Source organism: Schistocerca piceifrons, chromosome 8 (assembly GCF_021461385.2).
Source record: "Schistocerca piceifrons isolate TAMUIC-IGC-003096 chromosome 8, iqSchPice1.1, whole genome shotgun sequence".
Classification (NCBI taxonomy): domain Eukaryota; kingdom Metazoa; phylum Arthropoda; class Insecta; order Orthoptera; family Acrididae; genus Schistocerca; species Schistocerca piceifrons.
In genome coordinates this window covers 341,982,028-342,001,033 of record NC_060145.1, presented here as the reverse complement: position 1 = coordinate 342,001,033, position 19,006 = coordinate 341,982,028, and positions in this window count along the sequence as shown.

Genomic DNA, 19,006 nt, shown 5'->3' with positions numbered 1-19,006 from the left:
GTGATTTCTGCAACGATACTGTAAGGCACTATAAGAGTTGTGCAATAACCGCATATAGCGATGCTTACCAGTTGCGACTTCAGAAGCTCTACTTTTCCGATGTGTGAAGATTGCGTTTTGACATTTATTTCCTAGCAGTTTCAGAGCTGCTGCACTACATGTTATTGGTTCATCGGCTTTATCAGCACAGTCCTCTTACTCGCCCCGCAGCACAACACTTCGCATTCGGCCGTTACGCGCCTGCAGTGGCGTGGAGCTAGTGGCAACCTTTGCGCGCACAATTTAAAAGCTGTATGAGTAGAAACTCATAATTATTTGCTGTCAGAATTATGACCCAAATCTTTGCGTGGAATCGATTGCTGGGCCTGATATCTTACAAGTGTGTTTTTATCTCGTTAAAATACGAGGTAAAATTGGTGACGTCGTTACATTTAGGCGGCACCACCGACCTCCATCGCACAGCGAAATTTAGCTAGGCAGCCGAGGTCGCGGACACCGTTGTCCTCATAGCACCACGTGGAGGTGGGGCTGCGTGGAGCTCTTTCGACCTCTTTTATATAAAATACAGCTGTGATTACTTCTTGATATTATAATACATGAAACATCGAAATGGAAAATTATACCTTTTTTTAGTTTTGAAGAAGAAAATAAAGAAAAGGTAGGATACATTAGTGCTGGTTATAGTTGTCCCTTCACCAGCGCCGCCCAGAGAAATGGTGTGTGAATGTATCCTTGAACCGTATGTCGCTGGGCAGTGCATCATCCCATTGTTAGTTTAATACACAACATATTTCACGTCTTGGATGTCACGCTTCGATTCATCTGTCGCATAACTCTTCTAATACCTGCGTTTTGTTACCGCTTTTGTACTGTATGTACGTTAATTAGCTAGATTACCTGTGTTGAGTTATTTTCCACGGAAGCGCCAAAGAAACTGGTAAAGGCATGCGCATTCAAATACAGAGATATGTAAACAGGCAGAACACGGTGCTGCAGTGAGCAATGCCTGTGTATGACTACAAATATCTGGCGGTTACTGCTGCTATAATGACAGGTTGTCAAGATGTGAGTGAGTGTGAACGTGGTTTTATAGTCGGCGCACGAACGATGGGACACTGCATCCCCGAGGTAACGATGAAGTGGAGATTTTCCCGTACGACCATTTCAAAAGTGTCGTGAATATCAGGAATTCGGTAAAACATTAAATCTCCGACATCGCTGCGACCAGATAAAGATCCTGCAAGAACGGGATCAACGACGACTGAAGAGAATCGTTCAGCCTGACAGAAGTGCAGACCTTCCGCAAATTGCTGCAGGTTTCAATGCTGGGCCATCAATAAGTGTCATCGTCCGAACCATTCAACGAAACATCATTGATATGGGCTTTCGGAGCCGAAGGCCAGCTCGTGTACCCTTGATGACTGCACGACCCAAAGCTTCACGCCTCGCCTAGGACCGTCAATACGTACATTACGCTGTTGATGAGTGGAAACACGTTGCCGGATCGGACGAGTCTCGTTTCAAATTGTATCGAGCGGATGGACGTGTACAGGTATGGAGACAACCTCATGAATCCGTGAACCATGCATGTCATCAGTGGACTGTTCTAGTTGCTGACACGTACGTAAGCATCCTGTCTGATCAGCTGCATCCATTCATATGCGTTGTGCATTCCAGCAGACACGGGCAATTCCAGCAGGACAATGCGACACGCAATTCCAGCAGGACAATGCGACACCCCACACGTCCAGAATTGCCACAGAGACGCTCCAGGAATGGTCTTCCGAGTTTAAACACTTCCGCTTGCCACCAAACTCCCCAGACATAAAAATTATTGAGCGTATCTGGGACGCCTTGGAACGTGCTGTTCGGAAGAGACCTTCACCGCCTCTTCAACGCCCCCTCCCTCCCCCGTACTCTTACGGATTTATGTACAGCCCTGCAGGACTACACGATGTTAGGCAGGTGTACCAATTTCTTTGGCTCTTCAGTGTATTTTATTTGTGTGTTTCAATTTCAACATGTAGTGTCGTTTTTTGTGTGTCTCTTTTTTCGTCATTTTACGTGTCTTAACTCTAGAAATAGCAACGCGAGATGTGGTTCATGCAAGACAGAGTTCGACCCCATCAAAGCAGGACAGTGTTTGATGCCCCGGAGGGTACTTTGGGGGCCGCATTCTTCCTCTGGGGTACCCAGAGGCCACTGGCATGTCCCTCGATTAGTCGCCATACTCTCCGGATCTGCTCACATGCGACTCGTTTTTGTGGGGCTATATAAAGGCAAGGTGTACAGCAATAACTCCAAAACCATTGCTGAGCTGAAAATAGGCATTCAGAAGGTCATTGACAGAATCGATGTTATGACATCTCAGTTGGTCACGCAGAATTTCACTATTCGTCTGCGCCACATCATCGCCATCAATGGCACGCTTATCGAACATGTGATAAACTGAATCCGAATATCTGTAGTGACGTTTACGTTGAATAAAGTATGTTCACGCCGTAGTTTGTAACTAATTTATGTTTTGTGTCATATAGTTCAATAATTGTCACCCGTAAGTAGATAGTGATGCATAGGTAGGACCCAGGACGTAAAAATATCTCTTAGCATCACCTTAGTAATACAGGCATTTTCTATAACGTGTACACCAAGGTAGGGCTACTTAAACATAAAAATTTCGTTAACTGTCGCTGGCTGTTATTCACAGCTCAGTTCACTGCCAACACTTAAATTTTTGGTTAAATTTTACTGAAAAATTTTAAACAATTACGGAATCTGGTATACAAAATCATTACAGAGAATAAACACGACTAGGGGCTGTGGCTAAGCCATGTCTCCGCAATATCCTTTCTTTCAGGAATGCTAGCTGTGCATGGTTCGCAGGAGAGCTTCTGTTAAGTTTGGAAGGTAGGAGACGAGGTACTGGCAGAAGTAAAGCTGTGAGGACGGGGCGTGAGTCGTGCTTGAGTAGCTCAGTTGGTAGGGCACTTGCCCGCGAAAGGCAAAGGTCCCGAGTTCGAGTCTCGGTCCGGCACACAGTTTTAATCTGCCAGGAAGTTTCGTCCCATTTGTTGACTCAGGGATCGAGACGTGGCTGCACGATCCGTTACAGCCATGCGGATAAGATGCCTGTCATCTCGAATGCTAGTGATATGTGGTCGTTGGGATCCAGCACGGAGTTCCGTATTACCCTCCTGAAACCATCGATTCCATATTCTGCTAACAGTCATTGGATCTCGACCAATGAGAGCAGCAATGTCGCGATACAATAAACCGCAATCGCGATAGGCTACAATCCGACATTTATCAAAGTCGGAAACGTGATGGTACGCATTTCTCCCCCTTATACGAAGCATCACAACAACGTTTCACCAGGCAACGCCGGTCAACTGTTCTTTGTGTAGGAGAAATCGGTTGGAAACTTCCCTCATGTCAGCACGTTGTACGTGGCGCCACCGGCGCCAACCTTGTGTGAATGCTCTGAATAGCTAATCATTTGCATATCACAGCATCTTCTTCCTGTCGGTTAAATTTCGCGTCTGTAGCACGTCATATTTGTGGTGTAGCAATTTTAATGGCCAGTAGCGTAAAAGATGGGCGTATAGTACCCCCCCCCCCCCCCCCGCCTACCTTGATACTGCGAGGGTTAATCCATTTGGGTACTTATGTTCCATTTATCCTTTGCTAATTTTGTCAGACTGCAGTTTTAAATACATGTTTTACGTGGAGCGTAGCTCAATAATTGGCGGTCCTACTTAACAGGGTCACTGGTTTCTGTTCTAATTTGTCTGTGTGTCGCTATTTCATCATTTAATGTCCGTCCGACTGCTTGTCTCAGTGGTAAAATGTTGGCCTGCCGCACAGTGGGCTCGGGTTCGATTCCCGGCCGGGTTGGAGATTTTCTCTGCCCGTGGACCTTGTGTTGACCTCATCATCATTTCGTCATCACCAACACACAAGTCGCACATGTAGCGTCACCTGGAATAAGACTTGCAACTCGGCGACCGAACTTCCCCGGATAGGGCCTACCGGCCATCAATGGCACGCAATCATTTCATTTCATGTCGTCATTTAATGTTGTGTACCTGTTACATGTTATTCATAGTTTGTCTGGTAATTGGTGCTAGTGGCAGAGGAGTTCGTTTTGCTGGCATCTCTACTAACCCATTTGTCTCTCTGTCTAAATCGATGGCGAGAAGGCCTCATTTTTGTTTATAGACAGTGTGTTCGATTCAGGAGATTTGATCTGTGAGTTTGTTCGATAGTTCTCATTTCTCTGCATCCCTGAGTGTTTCTTGTTGTGGCTCTTTGGTAATTCCTGGTGTGTTTCATATAAGTGGCTGTACCGCTTACAGTACTGAACTAAGTGTGTAGGAGATCCATGGTCCCCATGTGGCAGTCAGCAAGCGAAACGGACAGGGCTGGAAGTGCTTCGCATCGCACGCAGGCTGCCCCCTCGTTCCGAGGCCTGCACAGTTGAGGAGCTAAACTTAGGGGCGGCGCGGTCTTTTTGCCGCGCTAATTGCCGCTAGCAGGTTTCGCCCAGCCGCGGACAGATGCTCCGCCGGCTGCTTGGCCCGCTCCCAAGGGACACACGAGGCCCGCTGACAGCCGCCCCGCGGCCTACTGCCTCACAGCTAGCTTCCTCCAGCCTGTTACACACGCGCACTTGCTCCTCCTGCCAACCACACCTGTCAGGCGCAACACTCGGTTTATAACTCTTTGGCAGACAGACTAACGACTGCGCGCGTACCTTTGCCAAACGATTCAGAGTGCTCTGTGTCAAACGACAGGCAGCAAAACAGCGCGTGTCGGCATGTAACGATCACGTTACTGCGGGCTCGTATGTAACGAACTACTTTTTGTTTACTTTTTCTTTGATAGCTTTTTAATTCCGCTGCTCATAAGAATTAGGGGATGATAACCTCGGGCGTCTGCCACACTGCATTGAGCAATAAATGAGGACTGGATATGTTACCAAATTATAAATACACTACCGGCCATTAAAATTGCTACACCAAGAAGAAATGCAGATGATAAACGGGTATTCGCTGGACAAATATATTATACTAGAACTGACATGTGATTACATTTTCACGCATAGATCCTGAGAAATCAGTACCCAGAACAATCACCTCTGGCCGTAATAACGGCATTGATACGCCTGGGCATTGAGTCAAACAAAGCTTGGATGGCGTGTACAGGTACAGCTGCCCATGCAGCTTCAACACGATACCACAGTTCATCAAGAGTAGTGACAAGCGTATTGTGACGAGCCAGTTGCTCGGCCATCATTCACCAGACGTTTTCAATTGGTGAGAGATCTGGATAATATGCTGGCCAGGGCAACAGTCGAACATTTTCTGTATCCAGAATGGCCAGTAGAGGACCTGCAACATGCGGTCGTGCATTATCCTGCTGAAATGTAGGGTTTCACAGGGATCGAATGAAGGGTAGAGCCACATCTGAAATGTAATGTCCACTGTTCAAAGTGCCGTCAGTGCGAACAAGAGGTGACCGAGACGTGTAACCAATGGCACCCCATACCATCACGCTGGGTGATACGCCAGTATGCCGATGACGAATACACGCCTCCAATGAGTGTTCACCGCGATGTCGCCAAACACGGATGCGACAATCATGATGCTGTAAACAGAACCTGGATTCATCCGAAAAAAAGACGTTTTGCCATTTGTGCACCCAAGATCGTGATTGAGTACACCATCGCAGGCGCTCCTGTCTGTGATGCAGAGTCAAGGGTAACCGCAGCCGTGGTCTCCGAGCTGATAGTCCATGCTGCTACAAACGTCGTCGAACTGTTCGTGCAGATGGTTGTTGTCTTGCAAACGTCCCCATCTGTTGACTCAGGGATCGAGACATGGCTGCACGATCCGTTACAGCCATGCGGAAAATATTCCTGTCATCTCGACTGCTAGTGATACGAGGCCGTTGGGATCCAGCACAGCGTTTCGTATTACCCTCCTGAACCCACCGATTCGATATTCTGCTAACAGTCATCGGATCTCGATCAACGCGAGCAGCAATGTCGCGATACAATAAACCGCAATCACGATAGGCTACAATCCGACCTTTATCAAAGTCGGATACGTGATGATACGCATTTCTCCCCCTTATACGAAGCATCACAACAACGTTTCACCCGGCAACGCCGGTCAACTGCTGTTTGTGTATGAGAAATCGGTTGGAAACTTTCCTCATGTCAGCACGTTGTAGGTGTTGCCGACCTTGTGTGAATGCTCTGAAAAGCTAATCATTTGCATATTACACCATCTCCTTCCTGTCGGTTAAATTTAGCGTTTGTAGCACGTCATCTTCGTGGTGTAGGAATTTTAATGGCCAGTAGTGTATATCTTTCACAAATTAAGTACACAAGGAAACATCGTCACGGTCTCGATCATTTACGTAAAGAGAACTGAAATATCCGACAGGTGTCGGAAAGGACTGGAAACAATAATTCATCCCGTCATCCAGGGGCTATTGAACTGCACTTTTAGAGCTTCAATAATTTCTATGCACTCCGTGAGCGTTTATTACTGCATGACCGTTACGTGGCATGCTCTGTATAGCTCTACATCGTCACCTTGTAGTACCCATTCGCCGTCCGGGGTGGCCGAGCGGTTCTAGGCGCTACAGTCTGGAACCGCGCGACCGCTACGGTCGGAACCTATCGCCGGCCATTCCATTACTTCAATGTCCCGGCTTCGGAAGACATCCCTGCTGACGCCCGCCACATGGGTCTTGGCATTAGAAGGAATTCAGGGCCAGCATTGTAAGCAGCATCCACCACATGGTCCATCTGCATCTGTTCGATGTAGTGCATGGCAGTAATGTGACCATAGACAACGACAATATCCGTACGGCTGTCCCCATAGATGCCTCTCCACAACATCACAGATACGGCAGTAAATTGAACAGACGCTGGTTGGACCATGTGGTGGATTTCTCAGTAGTATTCCTCGAAAAGAACGTCGCCACCAAGGATTCCGCCCGCATCTCGTGGTCGTGCGGTAGCGTTCTCGCTTCCCACGCCCGGGTTCCCGGGTTCGATTCCCGGCGGGGTCAGGGATTTTCTCTGCCTCGTGATGGCTGGGTGTTGTGTGATGTCCTTAGGTTAGTTAGGTTTAAGTAGTTCTAAGTTCTAGGGGACTGATGACCATGGATGTTAAGTCCCATAGTGCTCAGAGCCATTTGAACCATTTGAACCAAGGATTCCCATTAGAGTTTCCGAACCATGTCCGTAATACTTGCGTGTTACCTACCGGTAACAAATTTACTAGCCCACCGCTGAAATGCTTCGATTTCTTCATTTCATCCTATCTGATATGGATCCCATACACTAGAGCAGTACTCAAGAACAGATCGCACTAGCCTCCTACACGCGGTCTCCTTTACAGAATTTGATGTAGGCGGTACCTGTGATTTTATTGCATGGATTCAGATCGTCGCTTTCAGTACAAGCAACAATTAAAATCATTTTCCATCTGTTGGCTATGTCAAGTATTACCGAGTCGGGTGATTCCTCAGAAGGAATTGAGTATCGTGTCCCACTGTTTTCAATTGAGGTACACAGATGGCAGTTGTCATTTGTAACGTTTTATTCAACTAAAAATGTTCAAATGTGTGTGAATTCCTGAAGGACCACACTGCTGAGGTCATCGGTCCCTAGACTTACACACTACTTAAACTAACTACACACACACACACACACACACACACACACACACGTGCGCGCCCGAGGGAAGACTCCAACCTCCCGCGGAAGAGGCCGCGCACTCCGTGACATGGCGCCTCAAACCGCGGGGCCACTCCGCGCGGCTTTTATTCAATCAAGCACATGAAATGCGACAAATGAACCACTCGTTCCTAAAATTCCTCCAACAAACTGAAGTCGACTGTTCGCCTTCCCTACCACAATCCTCACGTGCTCGTTCCATTTCATATCACTCTATAACGTTACGCCCAAATATATAAACGACGTGACTGTGTCAAGCACGACACAACTAATGCTGTATACGAACAATACGAATTTCCTTTTCCTGCTCATCCGCATAATAAGCTTAAATATTTCTACACTTAGAGCCAGGCGCAACAAATTTTATCTAACTCATCTTGTATCGCCTAGATACTTCATCGATGTGATTGTGTCCAGCAGTGCCCTACTAATACTGTATTCAAACGTCATAGGATTCTTTTGTCTGCTTGTCCGCTTTAATTTACATTTTTCTACATTTACAGCAAACTGCCATTCGTCACACCAACTAGAAATTCTGCCTGTCATCTTACATCCTCCTACAGTCATTCATCTTCGACACCTTCCCGTGCACCACAGCATCATCAGCAAACAACCGCAGATTGCTGCCCACCCGCCAGATCATTTGTGTCTATAGAAAATAATAGCGGGCATATCACACTTCCCTGGGGCACTCGTGACAATACCCTTGTCTCTGATAAACACTCGTCGTCAAGGACAACATACTGGGTTCTATCACTGCAGTCTTAGAGCCATACAACCCGGGAACCTATTTCGTTTGCTGATACCTACATTAGCAGTCTGGAGTGGGGTGCAATGTCAAATACTTTTCGGAAATCGAGAATAAGAAATGTGTCTTTTGCCATTCATCCATAATTCACAGTATATCATGTGAGATAAGGCTCGCACACGGGCAATGCTTTCTAAAACCTTGCTGATTAGTGGTCGTAAACTTTCCGGCCTCTAGGAAATCTTCAACACGGTGGGTCGGTATGATGATTGCCTGAACGCACATGGCGATTTTGCCTGACTGGAATATCGATTCTGGACTGTACGGCCTTCGAACGGAATCACTTTGATCACCCCTTATAGTTGACACCGACCGACCTGCATTCACGGTGAGCAGCAGTCCCTGTCAGCTCGAAACCGACTGCCGTTGACAAGTGGTGACACCCGTCTGCGACCCCTGGCTCTTAGGATGTTTTTACGACTACTGTTCTCAAGCCATGTTAAGTGGACGCAAATGGCACGCCAGAAGTTGTAGACACGTTGCACAGTGAGCGCTGATACACCAGCAAATTGGGCAGCTTTATTCAAGGTGTGGTCACTTTCACATCCAAACACGATGGCTCCTTTCTGCCTTTCTATCACGTCTCCACGTCGAGCTCTCTTACTGGGATGATTCCATATAACTGACTAGAACATAAACTCAGCAAAACATTAATCTCCCCCGTGCTCACGCATATACAGGGTCTTACAAAAAGGTACGGCCAAACTTTCAGGAAACATTCCTCACACACAAATAAAGAAAAAATGTTATGTGGACATGTGTCCGGAAACGTTTAATTTCCATGTTAGAGCTCATTTTAGTTTCGTCAGTAAGTACTGTACTTCCTCGATTCACCGCCAGTTGGCCCAATTGAAGGAAGGTAATGTTGACTTTGGTGCTTGTGTTGACATGCGACTCATTGCTCTACAGTACTAGCATCAAGCACATCAGTACGTAGCATCAACAGGTTAGTGTTCATCACGAACGTGGTTTTGCAGTCAGTGCAATGTTTACAAATGTGGAGTTGGCAGATGCCCATTTGATGTATGGATTCGCACGGGGCAATAGCCGTGACGCGGTACGTTTATATCGAGACAGATTTCCAGAACGAACGTGTCCCGACAGGAAAACATTCGAAGGAATTGATCGTCGTCTTAGGGAGCACGGAACATTCCAGCCTATGACTCGCGACTGGGGAAGACCTAGAACGACGAGGACACCTGCAGTGGACGAGGCCATTCTTCGTGCAATTGACGATAACCCTAATGTCAGCGTCAGAGAAGTTGCTGCTGTACAAGGTAACGCTGACCACGTCACTGTATGGAGAGTGCTACGGGAGAACCAGTTGTTTCCGTACCATGTACAACGTTTGCTGGCACTGTCAGCAGCTGATTGGCCTCCACGGGTACACTTTGCGAATGGTTCATCCAACAATGTGTCAATCCTCATTTCAGTGCAAATATTCTCTTTACGGTGAGGCTTCATTTCAACGTGATCCAATTGTAAATTTTCACAATCAACATGTGTGGGCTGACGAGAATCCGCACGCAATTGTGCAATCACGTCATCAACACAGATTTTCTGTGAACGTTTGGGCAGGTATTGTTGGTGATGTCTGTATTGGGCCCCATGTTCTTCCACCTACGCTCAATGGAGCACGTTATCATGATTTCATACGGAATACTCTACCTGTGCTGCTAGAACATGTGCCTTTACAAGTACGACACAACATGTGGTTCATGCACGATGGAGCTCCTACACATTTCAGTCGAAGCGTTCGTACGCTTCTCAACAACAGATTCGGTGACCGATGGATTGGTAGAGGCGGACCAATTCAATGGCCCCACGCTCTCCTGACCTCAACCATCTTGACTTTCATTTATGGGGGCATTTGAAAGCTCTTGTCTACACAATCCCGGTACCAAATGTAGAGACTCTTCGTGCTCGTATTGTGGACGGCTGTGATACAATATGCCATTCTCCAGGGCTGCATCAGCGCATCAGGGATTCCATACGACGTAGGGTGGATGCGTGTATCCTCGTTAACGGAGGACATTTTGAACATTTCCTGTAACAAAGTGTTTGAAGTCACGCTGGTACGTTCTGTTGCTGTGTGTTTCCATTCCATGATTAATGTGATTTGAAGAGAAGTAATAAAATGAGCTCTAACATGGAAAGTAAGCGTTTCCGGACACATGTCCACATATATTTTCTTTCTTTGTGTGTGAGGAATGTTTCCTGAAAGTTTGGTCGTACCTTTTTGTAACACCCTGTATAATTCGTTAAGCTTTTACAGACGGCGCAGCAATCGAGTCACCTGCTTCAATCGAGCGCGCACTGCCTTCACGTGAGCATAAGAAAGTAGCGATCAGTTTATGTTACCAGCGGACGTTATACGATAACATGAGTGAATTTGAGGACGTGACAGAGGAGCAAAAACGGGACATAGTCTTTGTCCGTGGCCATGGCATGCGGTGTGTGAAATTGCTGGATTTGTTGATGTTTCGGGGCGGACTATTCAACATGTGTACAGGCAGGGAGTAACACACGTCACCACGAAACATGACGTCAGATTTGTGGTCGGAAAAAGATCCTTATTGAAAGGGAGCGGGGATGCGTTTCACTGCTTGTGAACCAAAATCTCTTCCAAATCCGACAGGAATTGCTGCCGGCAGAGAATGAGAGTCCGTCCCAACCTCTCAGCGAGAGAACATCGCGACGGGAACTGTGTGAAATGCTCATTTGAAGTAGGTTACCTCACAGGAGGCCGTTGCCCACACAGGCACATAAAGACGACAACAGCAGAGTTCATAGGGCTGGAAGAAACGTGACTGGTTTTCGTAACACTCCCCCCACCATATTACGTTTCGATTGGCCTGCAAAATCGCATGACTTGAACCCTAAAGAAAATTTGCGGAGCCTAGAACAATGGGTAAAATGCTGATATTAACATCCCCGCAAGTTGATGGAATTGCGCGATTAAGCCCTCACCGAGTGGTTTAATCTCAATCTACATCTACATCGATACTCTGCAAATCACATTTAAGTGCCTGGCAGAGGGTTCATCCAACCACCTTGTAAGGTAACAGGGGATAATATGGAACTCTTTCAAGTAATTTAAAATTTAAAGCACGGCAGCAGAGATAATATGGTGGGCAAAATAGACCGGAAAATATTTGTTTGTGTTTTGATGGACGTTGTAGTTCCGTTGGATAATGTTTTGGTTTTCTTTTAATTGCAACGAATTATATAAGTGTGGTGATAATTTGTAAAATTATATTATGTATTTAGATTTAAGTATTTAAATATTATAAAATACTGTAAACGAATTGTGGCCATGTTTAGCAATTATTTTGACTACTGTGGTGTCATGTGACCCGACTCAGGACTGTGGATGTGAGCGGGAAAATCGGGCTCTGTTGTCGTTGGCCGTTGTGGTGGCGAGTTGGGAGCGGCAAAGTGCCGCGAGTGCAAGCATGGATGCCAGGGTATGCGAAGGAACAAAGTGAAAGTGTGTGGGTGTGAGACAAACAGTGTACGAATTGCACCGATTATTATCTGTGAACTTAAAAATGCATGGCCACAACGTTAAAGTGTTTCTTTTGAATAAATAAGTTTCAATCTGAACGTGTATAGTTCAATTCACTGCTCTTCAATAGCCAGCCAATATCAGACTCAATAATAGGGGCGCAAATGCAACCGTTTACTACCAACCCCCTTTACAGATGAGCCATGCGAAAAATAGGTAGTAAACGAGCCCGAGTTCAGTTGCAATGTACGAAAAGATATAGGTGTTCATTATTTCCGCGCGCTATACGAGATTGGAATAATAGAGTATTGTGAAGGTGGTTGGATGAACCCTCTGCCAGGCACTTAAATGTGATTTGCAGAGTATCGATGTAGATGTAGACTCAGATTAAACCACTCGGTGAGGGCTGTGACCTTTTCAGGATGAAGTGGTACTGGTTAATTTGCGTGTGGATTTTACGTTGCCCATATTCGACAGTTCTATGTATTGACATATTCTGTCGGATGCTAGTGGACTTCGTCTGCCCAAAAAGTCTTCCACGGCCAATTATTGTCCACTTCCATGCGAGCAAGAAGTTCTAAAGCAAAGGTCTCTCTTGCTGGCAGGTCAACAGGAAGCAACTCGTGCACATGGGTAATTTTGAATGGATGGCAAAGAAGGATGTTTCGTAGGATTTTATGCTTTGTGCTCACGGGTATGTCCAGTGTTCGGGCAATTCTCCGTGCTTTACTCGTTTTCACACCACCGCTCGTCTCCTCCCGCATTGCTCTGGCCACTGCTGCCACTGATGAATCAATTCGTTTCTTCCCTGTACCAGGTTGCACACCAAAAGAATCCGTCTATTAGAATTTCCGAATCATTTTCTCCAGACCCACGGCAGTCATCGGACCAACGCCCTTTTTCACATCCTTCAGTCTCCGGAACTTCTGCAGAGCGACGTCTGCACAGTCATCATTCTTGTACTACAGCTTTACAGACAGAGTGCCATCCTGCAATGAGACAGTCATGGCGAACGTCGCAGACGCGAAAGGAGGAAAAGCCTTGTACCCGGAGTGTTTATGTCAACTTCAATGGGTCGTGCGCATGACAGGTTCTCCGTTTACGTATTCTGACACATACAGCGCCATCTATTCATCAATTTTCACACTATTTTTCCCCCTTATCCGATAATATTCCGTTGCGATTTGAAGTCATTCAGACCAGTGGTGTCATTCCTACAGCGGTTTGAAAGTTTACTTGTAATCCCCCCGTACACGGTCCTCAATTATTGCTCAGTGGTGCATGGCAGACGCCCACACTCATTTTCCCTAATACTTTTGAGAGGTGCACTTTGGCCCTATGATTACGGGAAAATGAATTCTTTGAGTTAAATGTTCAAGAACTTTTCATTTCACTTGTTTCATACTTTCAAGTCTGGATGTGGAATTTCTACTTTGCTTTAAACCTATATAATTTCGATGTTTATTCTGGTTCTCTCAGCTGTAGCACTCTGAACTCATATATTCCTGTCTTTATGGTATGATACGACCTGGTTTCATGGCAAAATCTGCAGTTTGTGTTCGCCTCCGTAGCTGAGTGTTCCGCGCGGCTGACTGCCATGCACAGGGCCCGGATTCGACTCCCGGTACTGCCAGCGAATTTTCTTGTTGGAACAATCGGAACGGGATGCACTCAGTCAGGTAATGTCAGTTGAAAAGCTACTTGACCGAGTAGGAGTGGCTCCAGTCACGAAAACTGAGAGCGGCCGGAAGAGAGGTGTGCTGACTCCATGCCCCTCCATACCGCGGCGATGGATGACGCGGCGATCGGACGGTACCGAAGGCCCCACTAGGACCTGTGGACGGAATTTACGTAAAATCAGCTGTGTGAGAAATCGTGTTCGTGCACAAAATTGACCACTCGGAACCTCGGAGTACGATTTAACCCTCTCACTACTAGTTTATTTTCAGAGTGCAAGGCATTAATGTATGATTATTTCAATTAATGTCGTAATCAGGAGAAGCAATAAGAAAATAAATATTTTCTGCCGTTTCGCTTTTAAACAAGCGTAGGATGTGGCATACGCGGTTATTCGTAAGTAATGTATCTGTCAGATTTTAGAAGGCGACCGTACAAATATTACAAGACGACCGGTAAACAGGCACACGTTAGTTGGCTGGGCATACCTCTAAGTTTTTAACTCACTTTACAGGTCCTCAGTATGGGGTTGTCTGTGATGCAGCAAATATCAATACGTTACGCCATTAACTGATACAAATTGTCCTGGAAGGCAGACAGCAGCCTGCTTTGCAGCCCTGTTCATTGGGTTACCTATATGCAGGCGCGAATTAATTCTATGCGGCAATACGGACCGTAGCAGAGGGCTAACAATGAAACTTGAACACAGTGCAACCTGCATGTGCAAGCTGTACTCGGTGGCGTCACCGCTGTGGGGCGGGGGGGGGGAGGGGGGAGATTCGCGATTCCCCAATATTTTTTGAAATACACTATTAATTTTTCTTGGTCTTAGTTGGCTCTGAGCACTATGGGACTCAACTGCTGTGGTCGTAAGTCCCCTAGAACTTAGAACTACTTAAACGTAACTAACCTAAGGACATCACACACAGCCATGCCCGAGGCAGGATTCGAACCTGCGACCGTAGCGGTCGTGCGGTTCCAGACTGTAGCGCCTTTAACCGCTCGGCCACTCCGGCCGGCTTGTTCTTAGTTGGTAAAAAATGTCGCTGTTGAACGAATATATCCAAGCTTAACTAATTACACGTACTAAAAGCTCTTGTGCAGGAAGACTAAATGGTTTACGGAATTTGTTAACATAACAGTGAATTATATCCACCTATGCTATTCACTAATTTTAAAGAATTGTGTTAGTACGAACACGAGTGATGAAGGAGCGAGGTAGATAACATGAATCTTGTTGGTTTTGCTGCAAGTTTGTAGTAAGGGTGGGCAGTAGGCAGACGGCTAACGGTCGAAAGCCATGCGACGATCACTTACCATCTGGTGTTGTTATAATATTAAATTTACAATCAGTGCATGTGTCAAGAGCAATTTCTGTGAAGAGAGTTCAAGGCAGTTCATCAATATTGTCTTTTTTTAAAAGGCAATGGAATGATGTTAAGAGATATATATTTCAAAATATTTTCCAAACCACTCAATATTACAGCTACAATGTGATAGGACACCTAGTTCATAGGAATTTATCAGCTGTTTTTTTAAAATGCACTAAATGTAGCATGTAGCCTCTTATGTTCTATACATATTATTTCTCTTTGACTCTTCCCTTCAAAAAGTCTTATAACAAATTAGAAATTTACCCATCTCGGCTTTGCCCACGTTATCCAGTAAAAGAAATCTACGCAGTGCGGATACATTGTGTTTCCTGGCAGATTATTTTCATTTTGTTAAACTGATTTTAATAATCAAACTGATACAGTATTTAAAACTGCAGAGGTCTTCGTGTGTCACTGTTTCACTCATGCGACTGAGCCGAAATTTTGCATGAGCGAAGCTTTTATATTTGGATAGAACTGAGGACTGTTGCCATTTCGTTTAGGACATAATAACATAATAATCATACCCACACTGTCGATAAATCTGAATGTTAATCTTACATAACTTTTTTGTGCTCGGCAGTCGAAAAGTACGTTTTAATCCAGGCTTATTGTTGCACACTTTAGGAATATTAAGTGTTATTAAAATATATAGTCTGCGGCATCGAGAATGTTCCAAAAAGTGGTTTTAGTACCTTCTTTCCTCAAGGGGATCTCCAATTTAGGCCCCCTCGTGATCTATACCTTATCTTCTGACCCCCTCCCCAATAATTTAGTGCTGGTGCCGCCCGTGGTTGTAATTATAAGAATTCTGCAAATTAGTTGGCTTCCCTTTACTGGTGGGGCATTGATACAACATGCAGCAAATTGCCGCTGGTTCTGCGATCTCTTATCGTGGGACACACCCATAGTGAAAGGTAGAAGTCGCAATGGATACGGAACGATGCCTTACCTGGCATTATTTTACCGACATTCTGTTCGAGCCGGACTAAAAGCCAAATTCGTCCGTTATACGGAGCCTTCACTCGTTTATAAAAGTGTCTTGCTCAGAGAACATCTTCAGACAATCTGCTGTTCTTTGCATCCGTACCAATCGGCGAGAAATAATTCTGATAATTATTTATCCTGTCATGGAAATAACGAGCAGAATTATAAGAGTATTAGGGCCGTCGCTAAAAGGGAATTTAATTAAAATTCCGGTGCGCCTCCAAATTAAATGTATGTGAAGCTAAAATATTTGACGCTTCAGCCAACAGATGAAATACCTCGCTTCGAATTTAATTATGTTTCCACAGACCATTCATTCTGCAGTGACCGTATTATAAAAGCCGCCAAATGCTGATCCACTAATGAACAGATGTTTAGCAGCGTATGCTGTAAATTATTCCTGCTTTTCTTTCACAGCTTAGCTGATTTGACTTAGAGTTAGCCGAATTGAACACTCTTGGCATACCAGGCACTTAAAGTTTCCGCTCGCGAAAACGTTTATTCAATGGTGTAAAGCTACCAGGCAAGAGATCCTAATAATACCTCAAGGGAAATGTGTCTGGAACAATTTTGAGTACGTCTATTCGGATCAACAAGTACAGTTTTAAGTAACGAACTCTGAATACCAAAACTCTTCCAAACGCATTTGAGCGCAACATGGATACAATTCCCTTTCCTTAATTGGTGTTATACAAGTTAAGCTGCGTTACAGTGTGACGGGGCCTCAAATGGCTGCGGTTTTATCTGTTTGAGTTTTATCGATTAGAAGTACGTTAACATGAGGTCAGGTCAAAAAGTAACCGAACATTATTTGTTTCATTTAACGTGCAAATGTTTGTGGCATCATCTGCTTCAACATGTTTTCCTCTCCTCCCAGTTTCATCTTGCAGTCACACAAGTCGCAAGAATGTTTTCGTTTCACACACGAAGTACAGGAAAGCTACATGCGGAATGTCGTTCAGTCACCAAGGCGTATCCTACCTACAATGATCAATCATGTCGCATTGACGCCCTTTCAGCGCCGATTTTAATTTTCGAAACGAAAAAAGTGTTACATAGAGCGAGGTCTGAGTATGAAACTTCCTAGCAGATTAAAACTGTGTGCCGGACCGAGACTCGAACTCGGGACCGTTGCCTTCCACGGACAAGGTTCGCAGGGGAGCTTCTGTAAAGTTTGGAAGGTAGGAGACGAGGTACTGGCAGAAGTAAAGCTGTGAGGACGCGGTGTGAGTCGTGCTTGGGTAGCTCAGATCGTAGAGCACTTTCCCGCGAAAGGCAAAGGACCCGAGTTCGAGTCTCGGTCAGGCACACGGTTTTAATCTGTTAGGATGTTTCATATCAGCGCACACTCCGCTGCAGAGTGAAAATCTCATTCTGGAAGGTCTGAGTACTACGCTACTTTTTATTTGTTCGGCCGTTTGTAGAATGTTGTTGCTGTTGGTGAAGACCTTATTGAGATGACATGACAGCTGACATCAGACGAAATCAGAGGTGTGCCGCTAGGCGTACAACAGATCGGTGTTGTTCATATGAAAGTGCAACAGGAAATCTCTTCAAACTTAAGTGGGAATCTTTGGGACAGAGGCTATGTAGTACTTGGCAAACGTTGTTGGATAAATTAAGAGAATCTGTATTCCAAACGACTGTGCGGCCTTTATCCTGGCATCAATGTCGTGAAGCAATCATGAGAATGAACTAGAGATTAGGATCCGTGAAGAGACAGAACAGCAATATTTTTTCATCGTTCGATTTGCGAATGGAATAGGAAAGAAAACTGCTGATACTCTACGTCTTCTCCCCGGCAAACACTGTAAAATGGCATGTGCGGTCATCCTGAAGGAAGTCATTCACAAGATGTGCACGATGGCGGCGCGAATTGTCGTCCATGAAGACGAATGCCTCGTCAGTATGCTGCCGATATGGATGCACTATCGGTCGAAGGATGACATTACGTATCGTACAGCCGTTACGGTGCATTCCATGACCACCAGCGGCGTATGTCTGCCCCAGGTAATGCCACCCCAAAACAGCAGGGAACCTCCACCTGCGGTAATGTTCTAGCTTCCCACGCCCGGGTTCCCGGGTTCGATTCCCGGCAGGGTCAGGGATTTTCTCTGCCTCGTGATGACTGGGTGTTGTGTGCTGTCCTTAGTTAGGTTTAAGTAGTTCTAAGTTCTAGGGGACTGATGACCATTGACGTTAAGTCCCACCTTTCTGCATTCGCTGGACAGTGTATCTAAGGCGTTCAGCCTGACCGGGTTGCCTCCAACACGTCTCCGACGACTGTCTGGTTGAAGGCATATGCGACACTCATCGGTGAAGAAAACGCGATGCCAATCCGTAGCGGTCCATTCGGCATGTTGTTGGGCCCATCTGTACCGCTCTGCATGGTGTCAAATGGTTCAAATGGCTCTGAGCACTATGGGACTCAACTGCTGTGGTCATAAGTCCCCTAGAACTTAGAACTACCTAAACCTAACTAACCTAAGGACATCACACACATCCATGCCCGAGGCAGGATTCGAACCTGCGACCGCAGCGGTCGTGCGGTTCCAGACTGTAGCGCCTTTAACCGCTCGGCCACTCCGGCCGGCTGCATGGTGTCGTGGTTGCATTGATAGACCTCGCCATGGACGTCGGTAGTGAAGTTGCACACCGTCTGAGTCGTAACACGACGTCCTGTGGCTGCACGAAAAGCATTGTTCAACATGATGGCGTTGCTGTCAGGCTTCCTCCGAGCCATAATCCGTACGTGGCGGTCATCCACTGCAGTAGTAGCCCTTGCGCGGCCTGAGCGAGGCCTGGCATCGACAGTTCCTGTCTCTCTGTAGCTCCTCCATGTCCGAACAACATCCCTTTGGTTCAATCCGAGACGCCTGGACACTTCCCTTGCTGAGAAC